This window comes from Bos taurus, chromosome 5 (genome assembly GCF_002263795.3).
Source record: "Bos taurus isolate L1 Dominette 01449 registration number 42190680 breed Hereford chromosome 5, ARS-UCD2.0, whole genome shotgun sequence".
NCBI classification, from domain to species: domain Eukaryota; kingdom Metazoa; phylum Chordata; class Mammalia; order Artiodactyla; family Bovidae; genus Bos; species Bos taurus.
In genome coordinates, this window is record NC_037332.1 from 74,515,756 (window position 1) to 74,538,545 (window position 22,790).

At 47.9% G+C, this 22,790-nt stretch overlaps 1 pseudogene; it reads left to right on the forward strand.

Annotated features, from left to right (window-relative positions):
• Positions 1-2,308: 2,308 nt before the first annotated feature.
• LOC100847379 (apolipoprotein L2-like) overlaps positions 2,309-22,790 on the forward strand; it is a 29,816-nt pseudogene continuing 9,334 nt past the window's right edge.

The following is a 22,790-nucleotide window of genomic DNA, read 5'->3' on the forward strand; positions in this document are numbered from 1 at the left end:
GGAACTCAGGGACTTGTGTTTGGTGGGAGAGTGTCAGCAGCTCACATCCTGCAAACATCCATTTGACATTCTGTCCCCAGTGCTCACATCTCAGGCCAGAACAGACCCCCCAGAGCCCAGACACAGGGGAGTCAAGGGGCAAACAGGACGCTGCCCTGCCCACTGACCTGCACAAGTCCGCTCCTAGCTTGCTGGAGCTGCCAGGACTCAAGGATGCCACCTTTCCAGAGCTTGGGTCCTCTGGGGACAGCCAGCTCTGGTTGTCACACCTACAGAAGGGATACAGGGAGGAACAGTGGGAGGCAGGAGCTTTCCTGGAGGGAAAATCCAAGCACAATCATCCCTCCCGCCTGCTTACTTTAAACCTCAGGCAGAAATTCAGGGGCAGGGAAAGCCATGTGGGCCTCCCTGGGGGAAAACTGCCAGCATGAGGGTGCCCAGGCCCCATTTCCTAAGTGCCCTCCACCACAGGATAGCTAGGGACCCCGAGCGAGGATCAGGCTGGGTGGGCTGGGTGTCCCGGGACTCACCTCCTGGCCAGATAGCCCCAGCAGCAGGCCTGGAAGCCGATGATGACGTCCGTGATCTTCAGGTCCTGCTCCTCCTCAGGTGGGCCAGCACGCCGGCCCAAAAGAAGACCTTGCTCTGGCCCATGCGGTACAGGTTGCTCTAGAGCTCCAGGGTTTCGATCCAGAGGAGGAGAGCCGGCTGCTGACCACGTGGCACCCCGGCCATCACAGAGCCCTGGAGCAAGGCCAAGGCCAGGGAAGGGGCCTGGAGTCTGGGTTGGCCCTGCTGCTCTGTGGGCAGCCTTCTCCTGGTGCAGGGAGATTGGGGCTGCGGGGACGCAGGAGGGGGCAGCTGGAGTTAGCAAGGGACTGGTAAGAAACACAGAACCTCAACTCTGTAGGGACCTTACCTGCTGGAGTCTGTGCCCATGTGCATTTCTAACCAAAGGGGCAGTAGATAGTGGGGCTCAGGAGGCTTTACCTTAGGTAGCTAGGGAAACAGCATCCTTATTTGTTTATCTGACTGCCCTGGGTCTTCACTGCTGTGCGGGCAGGGGCTGCTTTCTCTAGTTGCTTCGAGTGCGCTACTCTTCGTCGAGTACATGGGCTTCTCATTGCAGTGGCTTCTCTTTTTGCAGAGCACGGGCTCTAGGGAGCGGGCTCAGTAGTGGCGGTGCACGGGCTTAGTTGCTCCCAGCATGTTGGATCTTCCCGGACCAGGGATCAAACCTGTGTCCCCTGCATTGGCAGGCAGCTTCTTTACCACTGGACCACCAGGGAAGTCCCCAAAGGTTTCTTTTGAAAAAGGTACTTTAAAGTCAAGACTGGCTTCAACATCCTTCAGAAGCGCAGGGGCTAAGCAGGGGAGGCTGAGCAGTGTGGGGCCATGTGCAGGGTGACGGGCAACACCACAGATGGCTTGAGAGCCTCACTGGGACAGTACAAGGTGCTCCTCACCAATTGTCCTTGTCGCAGAGACTGGGTCCAGACCAGCTCCACAGGCATCTGAGTGTAACCAGTTGTTAGATATTCTGTGTCAGCAGCACACCTTCCTGAGGGAAACCGGTGGATTCTAAGTATGGACCTCTGCAGATTCAAGACACCCCTGTTCTCTTAGGTCTAAGCCCCGGGAACAAGGCAGGTGGAGGCCGTGTGCCGGTTGGTATGAGGGCAGCTCTGTGAACTTCAAGGCGTTTATGAGAACTAGGAACAGCAGCTTAAAACTAGCAAACTTAGGGCCAAGCAAGGAGCTGCTGCTAAATCACTTCAGTCGTGTCTGACTCTGTGCGACCCCATAGACAGCAGCCCACCAGGCTCCACTGTCCCTGGGATTCTCCAGGCAAGAATAGTGGAGTGGGTTGCCATTTCCTTCTCCAATGCATGCAAGTGAAAAGTGAAAGTGAAGTCGCTCAGTCGTGTCTGATTCTTAGCAACCCCGTGGACTGCAGCCTACCAGGCTCCTCCATCCATGGGATTTTCCAGTCAAGAGTACTGGAATAGGGTGCCATTTAGCCTCCAAAACAGGCCCTGCCAGAAAGGACTCAGGTCCTGGGTGGCGGGACAGACCTGTGCCCATCTCTCCCCACATTGAGAAGCACAGCAAGTGGCGACAGACAGCCCCGTGGTCTGGGCTCCAAGGAGGTGGGTCCAACACCCTGGGCCCAGGATGAGCTGTGTTACAGAAACACCACATGCTTGCTTCACTTCCTCCTGAAACAGGACACCCTGCATCCTCCTGACCAGTCAGCTCAACATGGATCCAGGGAAGAGGCTCCAGGCACCCGGAGGCCCCACCCAGGATGGCTCTTCCAGGTGGGGCTGTGGCCACACTCCTGCACCCTGGGCCCAGCTTCCTCCTGTTCTCCGTTGGGGTGACAAACACGTGCTCTCAGAGGGTCAGTGAGGTCCTGATTAGGACCCAGGTGACAGTGCTGACGCAGCGATGGCCCAGCCCAGGCTCCACAGGGGTGAATTTCCCCACAGGAAAGAGGAACAGGAAGTGGGATCCCAGTGAAGATTGGTTTCAGGGGAGCAGTGCTCCTGAGGTCCTGGGGTTACTGCACCTCCCTGTTGCTGCACATGTATAACATACATGCAGAGCACTGGGAAAGGAGCCCACAGAGCAGGAGAAGCACTGGCATCGCGCTGGGGCCCTTCACCCCAGACATCCCTGCAACACACAGCAGGGGGAGGGGATTCGTGTTTGTCTCCAGCTGGGGAAGTGGCCGGTGCACTTACTGTTGTTTGTGGAATGTTGGACCCAGAACAGTGTGAGGAGAGTCGTTTCTATTGGTCTGAGAAGAGGGCATGTGTGCATCCAGGAAGCCCTCAATCTGGAGTCTCTCTTCCTGAGACTCTCCCCCCATGGTTCAGGTCCCTGTTAACCATTCATCTTCATTATTCTTCAGCCTGACCTATTAGTCCAAGAATATAGTCCTCAGACCCAAGCTCCTCTGTCTCCTGGGAACCTGTCTCTCTGTCTCAGGGAACCCTCCTGAGATTCCAGGGGCTTGGACCTAAGCTCCCTGCTGGAAGGGGCCTCTGGGGACCTGCCCTACTTTCTGTCCTTCCTGAACTGTGCAGGTTTGGGGGCTTCTTTCCATCCTCTGACCTGGCCTGCATCCCTCCAGTGCACGCTCTTCTGTGCTCACTTAGCCAAACTCAGTTTCTGTATTTAGAACCACAGGGATCTCACCTGACACAGGGGTCACTGTGGAATTGCATCATCTGCCCATTGAGCTGAATGGGGTCCAGCTCTAAGGGTTCACGGGGATGTGGGGATGGACATTGATTGGTTCTGTATCCAGTGCCTGGAACCCTGCCCAGGAGTAGTCTGTGCAGGATTTGAATTCCCCAGGAACTTACAAAGAATTAAAGAAGGAATGAAACTCATGATTTGAGGATCAGACAGATGATGGCCATGACTGCTGATGTCTCCAGGAAAGAACTGAAGGGCCGATTGAAGCCTCAAGGAAACATGGGCTGAGAGGGAGTCAGAGGCACTGACAAAAGTCTTCCGAGAGAGGTTTGGACGAAAGTTGGAGAAGGCTCTGCAGCACGTGGGGAGGGACTTAGGAGATGTCCTGGGATCATTTGCAGGTCCCAGGTCTCTGGCTTCCTGCCCTGGGCTTCAGGCATGGGGGACTGTTAGGTGCTCACATGTTCCACATGTGGAAACACAGACAGTTGGTGCCCTGTGGAGCAGGCCCATGGGGGTGAGAGCAACACCCAGAATCTGCCCTTTCCTCTCCAGAGAGCAGGAGCCTGAGGTATACCATGAAGGCTCCTCAGAAGGTCCAGGCAGGTGCAATCCCAGATGGGTGACCAGATCATCAGAACATGGCCTTGGATAGACTTTCCCTCCTTCCTGCCCACTTTCTGCAGCCCTCAGTCCTGCCCCTAGTGATAGAGTGAGCCTGGTGACCAGCTCTGCCCTTGGGGGACCACAGGCTCCAGCAGGCTAGGCTGCAGCAAGGCTTTGAGCATCTGTGCTCAGAGTCATGGGCAGCCATGGAGGAGGGGAAGCAGGTAGAGCTAAGATCAATATTCTTAAGAGTCATTCCAGCCCCATGTGGGGAATAGACAGGTGAGGCAGGGCAGTGCCCCAAGGTAAACACAGAAAGACCGTTCTGGAAGTTCCTACAGGAGTCCTGGTGAAACATGAAGGCAGCATGGGTGAGGCATGTGCTCTCTCTCTGCCCCTCTGTTTACGGCTGACCCTCCCCCCACACCTGCACACAAGCCCTCTGCTGTCAATCACCCTTGGGTGCCCCGTGTCCAACCTTGTCCCCAGGGCTGGAGGAGGAGCATCCCCGTGCTCAGCCCAAGTGAGACAACATGAGCTCCCCCTGGTGTCCCATGGGGCCTGTGGGGCTCCAGGGTCTGAGGGAAACAACTTTATGGGAGTCCAGTGGGCAGGCAGGCGGAGCCATGGGGGATGTGTTTCCTGAGACCCTGGGAGACAGGCTCATGGGGAAGGAGGTCAGGCATCCAGAGCCCAGCTGAGCTTATCAATCAATGCAAGGAAGCCTCAGTCAATCAGTTCATATTTATTGAACTAAAGTCTGTAGAACACAATGTGGAGAGAAGCAGATGGTCCTAAATACCTTGTTCTACTTCATCCCCAACTGAGGAGGAAATTGAGGGTCAGAGAGGCCTTGTCTGTTGACCCCAGGCTGGTTGATCTCCTTGACACACCGCATAGTTCCTTGACCTGTTGATGCCTTCTGCTTTCATCTTTCTTTCTGTTTTTCCCAAATCAATCTCTGTTCCTACACAACACTGGGAATTTCATGGGAACTTCACTGGTCTCTCGGTGCACCTGAGAACTCAAAGGGCACCTGGATACTTGTCAGATGCTCCATCTACTGAGTTGTCATCACCACTGCTGCCGCCACCATCATCACCACCACTGTCACCAAGGAGCCACTGCCTGAAGTTCTACGTAGACCATTCTTCAAAGAAGATATACAGATGGCTAGCCAGCATATGCAAAGAGGCTGAACACTGCTAATTATTCATTTCAGTTCAGTTCAGTCGCTCAGTTCACAACCCCATGGACCACAACACGCCAGGCCTCCCTGTCCATTACCATCTCCCGGAGTCCACTCAAACTCATCTCCATTGAGTCAGTGATGCCATCCAACCATCTCATCCTCTGTGTATGCTAATCAAAACTACAATAAGAGATCACCCCCTATCAATCAGAAGGGCCATCAAGTAAAAGTCTACAGACAATCAATATTGGAGATGATGTGGAGAAAAGGCAAGCCTCCTACACTGTTGCTGGGAATATAAATTGGTGTGGCCGTTATGGAAAACAGGAAAGAAGTTCCTTAAAAACTAAAAATATAGCTATCATGTGATCCAGTGATCCCACTTCAGGGCATATATTTGGAAAAGAAAAAGTTCCAATTCGAAAAGATACATGCACCCCATGTTCATAGCAGCACTATTTACAACAGCCAAGACATGGAAGCAACCTAAATGTCCGTCAACAGATGAAGGGATAAAGACAATGTGGCACATACAAACAATGGAATATGACTCAGCCATAAAAAGAATGAAACAATGTCTTTTGTAGTAACATGTATGGATCTAGAGGTGATCGTACTAAGTGAAGTAAGTCTGGCAGAAGAGACAGATACATAATATCACTTATATGGAGAATCTAAGAAATAGTCTAGGTGGTTCCCTGGTGCTCTAGTGGTTTGAATTTGGTGGTTTTGCTGCTATGGCCATGTTTATCCTACGTCGGGGATCTGAGATCCCACAAACTGCTTGGCATGGCCAAAAGAAAAGAGTCCAAATAAACTTATGAACAAACCAAAACAGACTCATAGTCATAGAAAACATAACTTGTTGTTACTAAAGAGAGAGAGGGGTAAACTAGGAGTGTGGGATTAACAGATGCATACTACCATACTTAAAATAGATTAAAAAAAACAAGGACTTCATGTATACCACAGGGAATAATAGTATCTTATAATAATCTGTAATGAAAAAAATTAAAAAGAATATAGGTATATACATAGATTATGTATAACTGAATCACTTCGATGTTCACCTGAACTAACAGAATATTGTAAATCAAGTGAAAGTGAAAGTGAAGTTGCTCAGTCGTGTCCGACTCTTTGCAACCCGTGGACTGTAGCCCACCAAGCTCCTCCATCCATGGGATTCTCCAGGCAAGAATACTGGAGTGGGCAACTCTACTTCAACTAAAGAAACAAGCAGACAAAAGAACTCACAGCCTAATTAAGATAAAATGCTGGGGTCAAAGGCGAGTTGTTGGAGAAGTCGGGCTAGAGGCCACCACCAGGGGGAGACTATTCTTGCTGGGGCAACAGACCCCGGGAAGGGTGATAGAGCAGCCCCTGCTACTTCTCCTGGATCCCAATGATCCTGCTTCTCTGACTATCCCCCATTTTCAGCCCTTTTGTCTTTCTGTGTCTCGTTGCTAGTTCCCCTGCCTCTCCCTGCATTCTGTACCCAGTGTCGTCTTTAGTTCAAAGTAAGTGGTTTCTGAGCAAGGCTTTCTTATCTCTCCTTGCTATTCTTTGGAACTCTGCACTCTGATGCTTATATCTTTCCTTTTCTTCTTTGCTTTTCACTTCTCTTCTTTTCACAGCTATTTGTAAGGCCTCCCTAGAGAGCCAAGCAGAAATAAGAAAGCCTTCCTCAGCAATCAATGCAAAGAAATAGAGGAAAACAACAGAATGGGAAAGACTAGAGATCTCTTCAAGAATATTAGAGATACCAAGGGAACATTTCATGCAAAGATGGGCTCGATAAAGGACAGAAATGGTATGGATCTAACAGAAGCAGAATATATTAAGAAGAGGTGGCAAGAATACACAGAAGAACTGTACAAAAAAGATCTTCGTGACCCAGATAATCTCAGTGGTGTGATCACTCACCTAGAGCCAGACTTCCTGGAATGTGAAATCAAGTGGGCCTTAGAAAGCATCACTAAAAATAAAGCTAGTGAAGGTGATGGAATTACCGCTGAGCTCTTTCAAATCCTGAAAGATGATGGTGTGACACTGCTGCACTCAATATGCCAGCACATTTGGAAAACTCATCAGTGGCCACAGGACTGGAAAAGGTCAGTTTTCATTCCAATCCCAAAGAAAGGCAATGCCAAAGAATGCTCAAACTACCGCACAATTGCACTCATCTCACATGCTAGTAAAGTAATGCTCAAAATTCTCCAAGGCAGGCTTCAGCAATACATGAACCATGAACTTCCAGATGTTCAAGCTGGTTTTAGAAAAGGCAGAGGAACCAGAGATCAAATTGCCAACATCCGCTGGATCATGGAAAAAGCAAGAGAGTTCCAGAAAAACATCTATTTCTGCTTTATTGACTATGCCAAAGCCTTTGACTGTGTGGATCACAACAAACTGTGAAAAATTCTTAAAAGATGGAAATACCAGACCACCTGACCTGCCTCTTGAGAAATTTGTATGCAGGTCAGGAAGCAACAGTTAGAACTGGACATGGAACAACAGACTGGTTCCAAATCGGAAAAAGAGTACATCAAGACTATATATTTAACCCTGCTTATTTAACATATATGCAGAGTACATCATGAGAAATGCTGCGCTGGATGAAGCACAAGCTGGAATCAAGATTACCAGGAGAAATATCAATAACCTCAGATATGTAGATGACACCACCCTTATGGCAGAAAGTGAAGGGGAACTCAAGAGCCTCTTGATGAAAGTGAAAGAGGAGAGTGAAAAAGTTGGCTTAAAGCTCAACATTCAGAAAATGAAGATCATGGCATCCGGTCCCATCACTTCATGGCAAATAGATGGGCAAGAAGTGGAAACAGTGTCAGACTTTATTTTTTTGGGCTCCAAAATCACTGTAGATGGTGACTACAGCCATGAAATTAAAAGATGCTTACTCCTTGGAAGGAAAGTTATGACCAACCTAGATGGCATATTGAAAAGCAGAGACATTACTTTGCCAACAAAGGTCCATCTAGTCAAGGCTATGGTTCTTCCAGTAGTCATGTATGGATATGAGAGTTGGACTATAAAGAAAGGTGAGCACCGAAGAATTGATGCTTTTGAACTGTGGTGTTGGGGAAGACTCTTGAGAGGCCCATGGACTGCAAGGAGATCCAATCAGACCACCCTAAAGGAAGTCAGTCCTGAATATTCATTGGAAGGACTGATGTTAAAGTTGAAACTCCAATACTTTGGCCACCTGATGAGAAGAACTGACTCATTGGAAAAGACCCTGATGCTGGGAAGGACTGAAGACAGGAGAAGGGGGCCACAGAGGATGAGATGGTTGGATGGCATCACCAACTCAATGGAGGTGAGTTTGAGTAAACTCTGGGAGTTGGTAATGGACAGGGAGGCCTGGCGTGCTGCAGTCCATGGGTCACAAAAGTTGGACATGGCTAAGCGACTGAACTGAACTGAAAGAAATAGCTTTTCCTTGGAAGGAATGAATAGAACCCTCTGAACAAATTGATTTTTTTTAACCAGATGCACTTAAGATTTTTTATTGTTTTAACTCTAAGACAGCTACTGGTGAAGTTGCTCAGTCATGTCTGACTCTCTGGGATCCCATGGACTGTAACCTACCAGGTTCCTCCATCCATGGAATTTTCCAGTAGGAGTGGGTTGCCATTTCCTTCTCCAGGGGATCTTCCTGACCCAGGGATCAAACCCAGGTCTCCCACATTGCAGGCAGACGTTTTCCTGTCTGAGCTACCAGGGAAGGCCTAAGATAGCAGAAGTCACTTTATAGTATTCAGTAACGCACAAGAATGGGGTGGTTTCTAGCACCACCACCTTAAAGATGATGAAAGCAGTTGAATTATGTGCCAACAAGAAATCTATGAGTCTTACTGTGACAGCTGTCAGTGTAGGAGGCATGTTCGTGTTGATGAAACCAAGTTCTCTAGAAAAGTAGGCATGAAAACAGGGTTAAACCAGAATAATGAGAATGAACTGTGACCTTAAAGAGATATTGTCCAGCAGCATCTTGCCCACCCACATGTGCAGCCATGGGCTTCCGTCCACTCAAAGGAAGGAAGACCCGTTGCAGGGGAGGTGAATTCCAGAGACTGGCATCTCTGCTCCTGCAAAAACAATGATGCTCTTGAAGATGATCAGAGAAGTGTTCACAAGGGGGCACCCACATATAACAGTAAAAAAATAATAATAATAATAAAAGGTAATGTTACTATAAATATACTTCATTGGGCCTTGTTGAGTCTGTGAAAGGCCATGAGTTCATAATAATAATCAAATGAGAGGACTTTAGATAAAGTGTGGCCTAAAAGGGAGACATAAAGTTTAAAAACTGCACTAGTGGTAACGCAGGAGATGAAAAATGCAAGAGATGTGGGTTCAGTCCCTGAGTCAGGAGGATCCCCTGGAGAAGGAAATGGCAACCCACTCAAGTATTGTTGCCTAGGAAATCCCATGGAGAAGAGCCTGGTGGGCTACAGTTCATGGGGTACAAAGAGTTGGACAGGACTGAGCTGGTTTCTTTCTTTTCTTTTCATGGTGTAAAGAAGGGTAAGTATAATAGGAAATATTTTGTTATGAAATAAATTTAATAAGAAGAGCAGTCTTGAAGTCTGTGGGGATATTCCCTTCTGTTTATTTACACGAATGTTTATAAAGGGTTGAGAAAGAAAGAAGCCCTGACATCCCAAAGCTGGCCTGGTATCACAACAGGGTGATGTTCTTTTCCTCTTAAAGGCTCTCACAGAACTCCAGCTTCACACAGGGTCACCCTGAGAGCAGGAGCGAAGGAGACAGCAAACACACATCACTGTGTCCCCGCCAAGAAAACACCCCCTCCCTTGGTTGAAAAGCAAGACTGCTCCTTCTTACCAATTGCACCTTTATCCTCACTCTGGTCCCCAACTCCACAGATGGAGTTACTGAGACTCACACTGGTAGAACTGACCCCAGTTCTTGGCAGCACCCAACCTAGAGTTGCCCCATATCGTTAGAGCCTCCCCCAAATCCCCTCCCCTAAGCCCCATCCTAGAATCTACCTTTCTATCACTTCCTCTCTGTGATGCCTGGGGTTGTCCCTCAGGAAGAGTAACCATCAGCTTGTCCACTAGCGAGTGTGCCTGGTGGCAGAGGCTAGAGGCACTGACCTTGGGGGTGGGAGAGTATTCACACAGGTAGGTCTTCCTCCAAGCACGTGGGAGAAGAGAACTGGCTGCTCCCCTGCCTCCTTCTCTGCCTCAAAGCTGCAGGACCCCAGGAGCCAGGGCAGCCAATTGAAATCATGAAGCACGAGAAGGAAAATTCAAGCCAGAAAGAAGAGGGCTCCAGCAGAAGGGCCAGCTCCTGGATGATGCCAAAGAATTGTAAATGCATCATGACCCTTGACTTATCCTTCTGTCGTTCCCTCCCATTCTTGTCCTGGTCCTGATCCTTGTCTTGGGCCTCAGCTGAGTATGGATGTTAGATGGTGCTCCCTTCTGCTGCATTTCTATTGTGAGTGTCTTCCTCTGTTAGCCTCCAGGTCGCTTCCTGGAAAGGCTGTTTCTGGGAAAAGGGAGGACTGTGGGGAAGCCTGTCCCTGCCCAACTGCATGGCCAGACACAGAGCCCTTATCTTCCCATGGGCAGACAGAAATTCTACCAAACGTCTCCTTCCACATGGTACAGCTCACACTTTATGGGCAGGGACAGGAGGGGTAAAGGCAGTGTCAAATTCAAAGTCCTTAGCCCATCGCCAGGCCCTCCTGATGCTCCTACTCCTGTCTTCTGCACCCTCCTGACTCTACGGGGCCTGGACCAGGGGCCTGAAGGACTCCCAGCTCCCTGGACTCTGATACCCACCCCCAGCCTCCAGGCCTTCGCTCAGGCTACCCCTCCCCCTGCAAGGCCTTTCTCCACCTGCCTCACCAGGTGAAATGTTACCTGTAATTAGAGTTCCCACTCCACAGCCTCCTCCCCCTGCTGTCTCCCCCAGTTCCTCTCCAGGCCCCCCTGGAACCTTGCACTTTCCTGGTTGCGGGTCTGTTTTTGTGGAGTTTCTGCAGCTCCCAGCATTGGGCAGGTGCCCTGTCTCTTCTCTGCTGCTCTTCCTGCTTCAGGGCCTCCAGGACTCCCTCCACCCTCCCAGGCACAGCCTGGCTAGAATACGAGGTGTGGGACCCATTACTGGGACATGAAGCAACCAGCTTCGTGAAGACACAGCACCACATTTCTTTTACCTGTGTGGAGTGCTTAGATTTGTTTTCGTTGTCTGTCATGATAAAAGTTCTTTCTGATAGACAGTGTCATCACATTTCTGAGTGTTTCCATCTATGGGCATCCTGCACTTTTCAGAGATCACCCTCTGCCAGTAAACTGCAATGTGAGACCTACACTGTTTATGCTTTATGTCATCTTGGTTTAGGAAAGCTTTTGTAGGAACACAGACACACCTGCCTCCATATCCAGGCTCTGCCCCTGCTTATGGCACCCCACTCTAGTACTTTTGCCTGGAAAATCCCATGGACGGAGGAGCCTGGTAGGCTGCAGTCCATGGGGTCACTACAGTCGTACACGACTGAGCATCTTCACTTTCACTTTTCACTTTCATGCATTGGAGAAGGAAATGGCAACCCACTCCAGTGTTCTTGCCTGGAGAATCCCAGGGACGGGGAAGCCTGGTGGGCTGCCGTCTATGGGGTCGCACAGAGTCGGAAGCAACTGAGGCGACTTAGCAGCAGCAGCAGCAGCAGCAGCCCCTGCTTAACCTGTGCCTCTGGCCATGACCTCATCTCCCTGAGCTTCCATTTCCTTTCTTCTGTAATGAAGATCACCCTTTTCTCAGACAGTCTTCCTGAGGATGGGGAGATGGGTGGGGGTCCTACCCACCCTGCTTATCCAGGAGTTTTCCTCTGGCTGAGTGTGAACAAGATCCAGCTGTTCTCAGCTCTGCAGATGCAGCTGCCTTCTGTGTGTCTCTGCAATAAACCACGCACACCTTCTGGTCCCAGATATATTCAGAGAACCAAAAGGGAAGTGAAACCCTCACTTTTGAGTGGCTCAAGTTACCAACACTCTGCCAACCAGGCCCCACCCAGACCTATTTCCCCCCTCCTGCTGCCCCCTTAGAGAAACAACCCCAGCCCCGACATCTCATGTCCTTCTGACACAGCCCACCCTGCCTCGGCTCCTTGAAGGAGACCTGCCACCAACACACCATGAGTCCCTTGGCCAACCACTCCCCCACCCCATGGCCGTCTTTCCACCCTCACAGCTCTCTCCATCCACCCACTCACCAGCCTGCCTGCTTTATTCACCCTCATGCCACCAGCACGTGGCGTGATCCAGAACACACCAGCTCCTCACCGCATACTGGTCATATTGCTGCTGCTGAGGGTTACATCCACGTGGCTTCTAGGGTTTGTTCATGCAGGTCCTTCTGCCAGGGACACCTGCTGCATTGAACCCGGAGAAATCATACTCACCCCGTAAAGCCAAAGTCTGGCATCACCTCCTCTGAGAAGCCCTCCAGGGCCTCCGCTGCAGAGTCCCCTGTCCCTGCTCTGCTCCCTTGGTACCTGGGAGAGGGGCCTAAAGCCACCCCTCAGCCACTCTCTTCATGCCCGCCCCCACTCTTTTGATCAAGTTACCTAGACTGAGCCCTGCTGACAAGGACAACTCCAGTGCCTTCAGGTCCAGCAACTCGCCTGAGGAAGCCCAGCCTTGGTGGTCAAGGCCATTTGGATGGATGCCAAGTTTGTGGGAAGGGCTGAGAAATGCTACTCTTTTCTACCCTGGCTTATTTCTACTTGACCATAGATCTATTTCTCTTCAAATGGAGGACTCTTACAGGAAGGCTAGTGGCCTTGCAACTCAGAAAAGTTACAACAGAAAACCAGTCTTATTTCCTTTTTGGTTCCTGATCAAAAAGCCGAAGTGTATGGAGGGCTGAGAGTGTACAGACTGTGTGCAGGCTCTGTCCACACCATTCCTGTTTTAATCACATCAGTTCTAGGAAGCATCAGCTCCATTTTTCAGATAAAGAAACAAGGAAAGGTCTCACAGCCTGTGAGTTGTGCAGCTAGACTCCTGGTAGACCTAAGTGGTGCCACCATAAGTCCTGGTGGACTGCTGGTGCCCAAGCAGAAGGGGCAGCAGAGGGCCTGGACCTTCCATGGAGGCCTGCCCGCTCTTCCATCAGGGCTGTTTCATCCTAGAAAATGCCCCAGTCATCATGGTCACCTCCTCTCAGCTTTTGAGGGAGAGACAGAGGAGTGATGGGTGTTATCCCATGAGGACTACACACTACAGTTCGGTCTTACAACCATTATGGAAATTAGACCAGGAATCTGATTTGGTTTAGCTGATAAGGCAGCCAACAGGAGGGGCGAGGTGGGAGCTTTCTTCCTACAACTCAGGGGAAGAGCCAAGATTCAAACCAAGGTTGTCATTTGCCTATTGTAAAGTCCACTCCTTGTTTAAAGTTACTTTTTGTCTTTCATCCTTTTTTCTTTCCAGTACACTCTTACTGATTCTTCTCTCTTCCACTAGCACAAGTTTATCTTTTTTACCTCCCTGTCTAGGGAAGTTTTACTTTCCATAAAACCACTGCCAGATGCAGAACTCAGCTAATACACACACTGCGTCCAGTTGTCATGAAATTCCTCTGTGAGAATGCAGAATGGATGCTGGACATACATGGACTCAATAAAACAAGCTCATGGGAGAGCAACCATGGGAGCTGCAGACTCAAATCTAAGTGAGGATTCAGCAAGGCTTCAATCCAGGGACATGAACTGAGACCACCCATTTGGAGACCCTAAAGATTCAGTGACTATAAAATTGGGCTCTGCTTGACCACAGCATCCCAGGAGAAGTCCCTCAGGATGGCTACAGAGACCTGCTTGCCTATCATTGTCCCCTTTTATAGGATTACTGGGAGTGGGTAGGAAGCTTCAGGTTGAGCATGTGACTAGAGAGGCTTTAGAGTCAGCCAAGCAGAGGGGATACCTGAGGTCATGCTGACAGCACAGATGACCTCAGGGGAACTGGTCTCGGCCACTCGCTGCCAGGCTGCCTTTGTCACCATAGCCAGAACGTGGAAGCAAGAAAAATAATATAAGAATAATGTGGTTTATAGGTACAATGGAATATCATTCACTTTAAAAAGGAAGAATTTTTTTTCTTTTATTTTAAAAGGAAGAAAATTCTGACACATGCTATAGCCTAGATGTGCCTTGAAGACATTATGCTCAGTGAAATAAACCAGTCACAAATGACTTACTGTATTTTCTGTTTTAATTAGGTAGGCGGCGTAGTCAAATTGATAAAGACAGAAAATAGGATGGTTGCCAGGGGTGGTGGGAGGGGGAGTGGGGCGTTACGGTCTAATGGAGTTTCAGGTTTTTAGGATGAAAGAATATGGAGATGGATGGTGGTGATGGCTGCACAACATTTGAATGTATTTGATACCACTCATCTGTACACTTGAAAATGGTTAAGTCATAAATTTTATGTGGTATATATTTTACTGCAGGAAGTAAACAAGAAAAAAAAAAAATCTCATCACAAGGGACAAATACTGTATGATTCCACTCACGTGAGGTCCTGAGAGGGGCAAGTTCACAGAGACCAGGGGTACAGTGGTGCTTGCCAGGGATGGAGGGTAGGGAGGATGGGGTGTTAGTGTATAATTGGGACAGAGTTTCATTTTTGATGTAAAACATTCTGTGGATGGTGATGCTAGTTGTACAGCTATGTGGGTGTCCTTAATACCACTGAACTGAACACTTAAAAAATGGCTAAAATGGTAAGTCTGATGACTTTTAAAATTAATAAAAAATTGTTAAAAAGCTGAAACTTTGTGGGAAAACATAGCACACCTGAACCCTTTCTAGTCTGCAAAACACTTTCACACTCATCATCGTGGAAGCTACCACAACCTTGTGATGAAAATATTTATTATCCCTGTTTATCACCCAGGAAAACTAAGGTTCAGACTTGCCCTCCAAATGGAGAAACTGGGCTGGTCTTTCTGCCTCTTGTTGGGTCTATTTTCTGGACTATGTCATTTCCTTAGAGGAAAAGAAATCCTTAAGCCCTCCAGTTGTCTAAAAAATGTAATTTTCTTCCATAAATGATCCCTATTAACTTGAGATGAATCATAAACATCAAATATTGCTTGGTCTAACAAGTGAGTCCAGAGACCCTAGTCCCTAGTGGGCATAGGGAGTCTGGCTGGCCCCACAGGGACTCATTGTGACTGGTGCCAAGTGTTAACTCACTCCTGGAACACTCCACCTCAGGGAGAAGGCTGCCTGAACTCTTCTGTCACAGAGGCTCTGAGCCCCATTCTGCTGTGTGCATGTCTCCCCTTCTTCTGTGAGTGACGAGAGGATTTGCCGTCACACAGCCCTCCTGGAATTCATCTCCTCTACCTTTTTGCTGTGACTTGGTGTCCTTGCTCATAGAAAGAGTGTGTAGCCTGCAGAGTCACTGAGAGGATGAGTGAGACAAGGCAGGGACTGGGCTTGGTGAAGAGTAGGTTCTCAGTCAACAGGGACAGCTGTTTTCTGGGCTCACTGTGTCGGCATTACCTCCTCTTCTCTTTCAAAGCCCTGGTGAGTTGTCTGCTGTTCTCATCATTCCTGTGCATAGACGAGAAAGCATACTTAGAGGATTCATTCATTTCCCAAGGTCACAAAGCTGGCCTCACCTCCTCTTCTTTTACCCACTGATCCTCGCCTCCAAAATTCAGCTCTTGAATCAGAGACTTTAAAAAAAAATAGTAAGTCTAGACTCATAGACAAAACCACACAGTTGCAAAAATACTACTGAGAGGTCCTGTGTATCCTTCACCCACTTTTCCTACAGTGGTGATAACTTATATAGCTACAGTCACTATCAGAATACAACTAACTAGACTACAGACCTCACTTGAATTTCACCAGTTGCTGCAGGCTCTTGTTTTTATGTTTTGGGGATGATCCTATGGCATCTTATCATATGTGCACATTCCCCATTTAACCAAAATGACAATTGACATACAGAGTGTTCTGTTGCTAGAAACTCTCTGTGCTGGGCCTTTACGGTCGCCCTTCCTGGGTCTTCCCTAACTCTTAGCAACCACTGGTCTGTTCTCCATCCCTAGAATTTTGGCATTTAAGTGGCCTCAGGCAGTGTGTAACACTTTAAGACTGACCTTTTAAAACATTCACTCAACAAAACTGTCCTTGTGACCCACCCAACTGTCTGCGAGTATCAGTAGTTCATTGATTTTTGTAGGTAGGTGATTCTAGACCCATAAGAAAGGATCTTGGAGGCCTCCCCCAACTCGTCCACTCTGCCAGGATCCCCTCCAGAGCCCTTGAACGTGCTTCACCTCCAGGAACCAGCAGCTCCACACATGACCCCTGTCACTTGTCACTTTGCTTTCTGCAGGAAGAGATTTGGTCATGGCTTCCTCCTCTCTGCCCTGTCCTCTCTCCATCTGACCCTCCTGAAAGGTTGTTGCTGAGCCATGAAAAACACTGGGATTCTTGGCCTCCAGAGGAGAGGAATTCAAGCCGAGGCAGGTGACAAGGCTTCATCACTCAGAGCTTTTGTGTAATAAAGTTTTATTAAAGTATAAAAGAGATAGAGAAAGCTTCTGACATAGACATCAGAAGGGGGCAGAAGTAGTACCTTCCTGCTAGTCTTTAGTAGGAAGTTATATACCTACTAGTAGGCTGCTAATTAGAGAAAGGAAATGTCTCAAAACTCAGAGACTGGCACTAGGCCCCTCACCTACAACATGCATTTTGAGATAACATTGGCACAAGGTGAGTTGTCCTGGACCATAAAACAATTGACATGAATCTTGAAGAAAGGCAGTTTTCCAAGCAAAGACATAGTCTCATTAACATAGCTTAAGAGAACATTTGCATGAGTAAAACATACTGGTTTGTAATGTCATTTCCAAGTCTTAGGTGAACCGGAATTGGAACCGATTTGAAGAAATACATGGTTCATTAATAGAGCTTAAGACAAACACTTCCATGAGAAAAATGCACTGGTTAGTTCAAGGTTTGAGAAAAGTTAAGTTCAGGTGGAACCAGGCATCGTCACGGCAACACAGAATTTTAAAAGAAACCTCCTTTTAAATTTGTAGAGAGAAGGGAAGAAATCTGATACTTGTAGTTTAAAAAATGTCTGACATTTGCAGCCTATTTCCTCCATTTGGAGACCCCTAGCCTTCCTGCCTGTTACCCTCTCACTCCCTGTCCCTTCTCAGGATGTACTCTTCTGAATCTCTTCCCCTATCATCTCCACAGCTTTCTAAAATGTAACATTTAAAAAAATTGAAATATAAGTCACGTAACATACAATCACAATTGAAAAGTAGTTTTTAGTATATTCACTATATGTATAAATATCACCACTACATAATTCCAGAACTTTTCCATCACCCCAGAAAGCATGCCCGTACTTATTACAAGTTAGTCCTAGTTCCTCCTGCCACCTTGCCTTGGGAAGGCTGAGAGATGGGAGTTTGTAGGGATTGGTTCTTAATCTTGTTTGATACCATGGCTAGGCTGGGCCAGTCTGGGAAGTGAGTCTTGGAAGCCTGAAGAGGTCACTGATTCACAGGCCACAGTATTGGGATCTCCAGGAGAGGGGAGAGCCCAGACGTGGGACCTGGGAGAAGTCAATGTCACAACCACAAATAATCTAAGCAATGGTCAACTCACAGGGTCTGAACAGAGAGACAGAGTTCTGAAAGGATGAGAAGACTCTAAGCCTAGAGGAGGGATGAAGCCTAGGCAAGGTCTTGTATTTGTTGGGATGGGGATGCTGAGCTGCTGTAACGAAGGGCTCACAAAATATATTGGTATTATCAACAAACAATGTAGATTTTTTTCATTTCAGATATGAAAATCCAAGTTCCTAGGTATTTGGGAGGTAGGTGGTAGGTAGGTTGACTGTTACTGCTCTGCCATCATTCCCAGGGGGTTGTACATGGAAGCTGGTTCTCATCACACATTTCAGCCCAAAGGAAGGACAAAAGAGGACATGGAGCACAGGAATTTCCCTTCAATGATGTGTCCTAGAAGATCCACACATCATTTCCCTCACCTTTGATTAGTCAGAATTTAGCAATGAGGTTACATGGAGCTACAAGAGAGTCTGGGCTGCCACGAACCCACCCAGGGTCTTCTCTATAAAAAAATAAGGACACTAAAAATGATTACAGTGGCCAATTTTATGTTATGTATATTTTACTACATTAAGGAAAAAGTTTTAAGCTTTTTTATTTTTTTAAAAAGGAGGGAAGGATGAAATTTGGGGACAATTATTAGTCTCTTCTACAACCACCAATGCAGAAAAAGCATGGCATTTTTGTGGGAAAAAACTACAAGATATTACCTGGTCACTGTTCAAAAATTATTCAAAAAGCACAGAATAAGTGTCACCTTTTTTGCGGATCTCTCTAGATTAATCTCTAGCCAATATTTTTAAAACCTTATAGGAAACAAGCTTTTTTATTTGCCCAACAGTCAGATAGTAAAGTTCAGTGATCTGCCGCCACCTCGTCCTCTGTCTCTAAATGCCCATTGTTGCCATATACAGGGGAGATGCTGTGACACAGTGTCAGATGTGACCTCTCTCAATCTCTTACAGTTCTTTAATCTCAATGGATCCCCTCTGAGCATCTCATCATCACCCCAAGGGGACCACAGGCAGAAAATGATCATAGACATTTCTGGGTTTTGTATTCACAACCGCAATCTGAAAGTAAGATTTGGAATTACTCGGAAGAATAAGCAACAGGGCAGAATTAGGAATGAGGGGGTGTCTAATGCCAGCAGTCAGAAACCAGTGGGAAAGCCAACAGCTCAGTGGAGGCAAGTGAAGAGGTGAGCACTTGCTGGGACCAGGGTGGACGGCCCACCTCAGGGGCCAGTGAGGAGGGATGAGCAGGGGGAACAAGAGAGGCTGGACGAGGAGTGGTATTAGCATGCTTTAGGCTCCAAAGACACACGTGGATGGCTGGAGAGGGAGCAAGGACCCCTCCCTTCCAAAAGGGACTCTGCGATCAGTGGCCCCTGGGCTCTCGTGCTCACGTGTGGTGGGCGGTCAGGCAGCCCTGGGGACTGCTCCCTCCCACTTGGTGGGCAGACATGGGCACCCTCCAGCACTGCTCCTGCACAAGGTGAACCGTCAATCCACAGGACCTTAAGGGGGAGAACTGATATTTGTGGGTCCTATAGTGGGGTAATTGGTGGCCCCCTGAAAAGTATGTCCATGACCTAATCTCTGCAATTGTGTATGGGACCTTATGTGGAAAAGGGTCTTTGAAAATCCTTTAAGTGAAACATCTTGTAATGAGATCGCTGCAGCTTATCTGGGTGGACCCTAAATCAACTAGCATCCTTGTAAGATACACACAGAGACAACAGAGAGTAGGGGGAGAAAGCCATGAAAAGACAGAGGCAGGATGCAGGGATGGATGCAACCACAAGTCAGGAAACGCTGCAGCCACCACCAGCTGGGAGAGGCGGGGAAGGCCCCCAGCCCAGAACTTCTATGGGAGTGGGCCCTGCTGACAGGAGGCAGCACCCCAGACTCCAGCACTGGCTCCCCCCCACCTCTCCCATCACCTCCTGCTGCTTCCTCCTGAGGGCCTGAATGTGCACCTGCTTGGAAGCTGGATGGGTCAGCTGCTGGAAGCCTGGCAAGTGTCCTGTCTAGGAGCTTGCAGCTCTCTTGAGCAACCGTGAGATGTTAGTGGTGACCTCAGAAGGAAGGTGTGTATTGAGGGTACACAGTCTGTTGGGCAATTTGTAGGAAGCAGAGGAGATGGAGGAGGTCATACCCTTTCCTCCAGTGCATTGGCCACCTTGAGGCTGCCCCTGGATGCTGTGCTGAAGCTGATGGGGAAAGGGTTTTTTCTGAGATACAAGGAATCCAGGTTCACCACCACCCTGTCTCTCAGGGCCTGTTCAGTGCCAGGCTCTGAGGAGATACTGAGACCTGAGAGGGGAAGGACATGTGACCAAGTGGGGAGACCCAGGGCTTTGTCTTCCTGTGCTTTCTGGGCCCTCAGTTCAGGACTGTGGGTGATGAGTGGTTCTGTGCAGGGAAGGCCAGCCCGGATGGAGGAAGTAAGAAGGGCTTACTGCACTGTCTGTGTTATGATATTGGTTTTGCAATATTAAGATTTAAAAAAAGCCTAACTGTAGGCATGTCAATATAACAGGAGGGGCATGACCTTAGATCTACGTGTTTAGGCAGGCAGAGACCAAACCTAGAAACTTTGGGATTTTTAAATTTGCATTCCTAAGACTTTGCTGGAAGTCCCATGGTTAAGACTATGCTTCCACTGAGGGTATTGTGGGTTTCATTCCTGGTCAGGGAACTGAGATCCCACATGCCAGGAGGCCCAGCTGAAACAAAAACTAAAGAAAAAAATAAAAAAAGAATAAAATGTACAATTTGATCAGTTAAAAAAAATATAATAAAATCACATTACTCACCTATATACCAATGTCTTAAGGTCTGGACTTGGCCTCTGCTCTGCCCACAGAGAGCTATGTGACCCTGGGCAAGTCACGTCCCGGGGAATTGTTTGTTCTGATTTCTTGTTTTTAAAAGCTGATTTCAGTCTTCCCGTGTGGGTTTGTAGCCTCCTCAACACACACAGGAGTTTGTAGCTCCTGTGTGTGTTGAGGATGTTTACCCGTATCTACTGTAAATATTGCAAACACTGTCTCCAGGTCTCTTGTATTCTGATCTGGTTTATGGTGTCCTTTGCAATTTTCAATTTTTAAGAGGTTCAGTGGTTTTGGGGGTTTGTGTCCTGGTGAGAAGTTTCCTCAACTCAACAGTATTTTTCCAGTATGTTTTCATTTTGTCCAGTACGTTTGTAGTTAGCTTTTTTTTTTTCCTTTCAGGTTTACATTTAGGTCACTTTGGGATTCAGGATTGATTATAATTTTTTTGTTTCTTCTTCCTAATTTTCTTCTACATCTTACCTTCCCCCTCCGTCCTTCGCCTTCTCCTCCTCTCCTGCTCTCCCTCCCTCCCTGCCTGTCTCTTTCTTCTCCTTAAAGCAGGACATATTTAACAGGTTTAAACATATTTAATTTGACCTACTGCAGTCAAAAAGGAACACACTCTTCTTTTGTGAGGCTCTGCATCTGGCCATACCGTTGGGCGGAGACAAGTTTCTCCAGGCTCCTCCCTTCTCCCTCCTACCAATAGCCTTTCCAGGAAGCGATCAATCAGAGGCTAACAGAGGAGGACACTCCGGATAGTAATTCAGCAGAGGGAGCACTATCCAGCATTCACAGGCAGCTGAGGCCCCAGACAAGGGTCAGGACCAGGACAAGAATGGGAGGGAAGGACAGAAGGACGAGGTCAAGGGTGCAGCCACATTTACAAGTGTTTGGCATGATCCAAGTGCAATCTCATCTGCTGATACTCATCTGATCTCATCTGATCTCATCTGATCTCATCCCCTCCTCTCTCTGCCTTGGCATTTGGTCCTCATTTTCATGATTTCAGTTGGCTACCTGGCTCCCAGGCTCATAAAGCTTCCAGGCAGAGACGGAGGCAGGGGACCAGCCAACTCTCCTCCCCCACGTGCTTCAAGGGGTGCCTGCCTGTATGAATTCTCTTCCATCCACATGTCAGTGCCTCCAGTCTCTCCCACCAGACACACTTCCTAGCGAACAAGCTGAGGGTTAGGTTACTCTTCCTGAGGGAGAACCCTGGGCATCGCAGAGGAAGATGTAGAAAGAAAGATTCTAGGATGGGACTCAGGTGAGGCAATTTGTGGCAGGCTCTAAGGAAACAGGGCCACTCTAGGTTGAGTGCTGCAGAGAATGGCGGCAGTGGGGATGCGGGGAGAGTCAATGAGAGTCTCAGTAATTCCTTGTATGGAGACCAGAGTGAGGATAAAGGTGTGATTGGTAAAGAAGGAGCAGTGTTGCTTTTCAGCCAAGGGAGGGGGTGTGGTGTCGGTGGGGGCGCAGTGATGGGTGTTTGCTGTCTCCCTTGGTCCTGCTCTCAGGGTGACCCCGTGTGAGGCTGGAGTTCTGTGAGAGCCTTTACATCCAACGGGAGAAGAGCATCGCCCTGTTGTGACAACAGGCCAGCCTTGGGATGTCAGGTATTTTTCTTGTTTTATTTCTCAAAACTTTATAAATGCTCATATGAATAAACAGAAGGGAAAATAGCCATAGAATGCAAGACTCCTCTTCTTATTAAATCAAATTAATTCTTATTTGCAACAAAACTACTATTTTATATCTAACTTTGGTGGTATATATATACATAATTTTTATTTTGTATTGACTACAGTTGATTAACAGTATTGTTAGCTTCAGGTGTACAAAGTGATTCAGTTATACACATATATGTATCTATTCTTCTTCAAATTCTATTCCCATTTAGGTTACTAGAGAACACTGAGCGGAGCTGTGTGTGCTATGCAGTAGGTCCATGATGGCTATCTATTCTACATTTAGTAGTGTGTACATGTGAATCCTTTTTGGATATATTTTTTCTAAAACGTTCTAATTTTAATATAATAATGGACTAATGTCCTTTAACAGACTCAGCCTGCTCCAATTAAACAAGATAACAATATTTGTTTTCTGTTACGATTCTATGTGGGTGCCCCTGGTAACCACTGCTCTGAGCATCTTCAAGAGCATCCTTACCTTTGCAGGAACAGAGATGCCAGCCTATGGAACTCACCTCCCCTGCAAGGGGTCTTCCTTCCTTTGTTTGAGTGCACAGAAGCCCATGGGTGCGCATGTGGG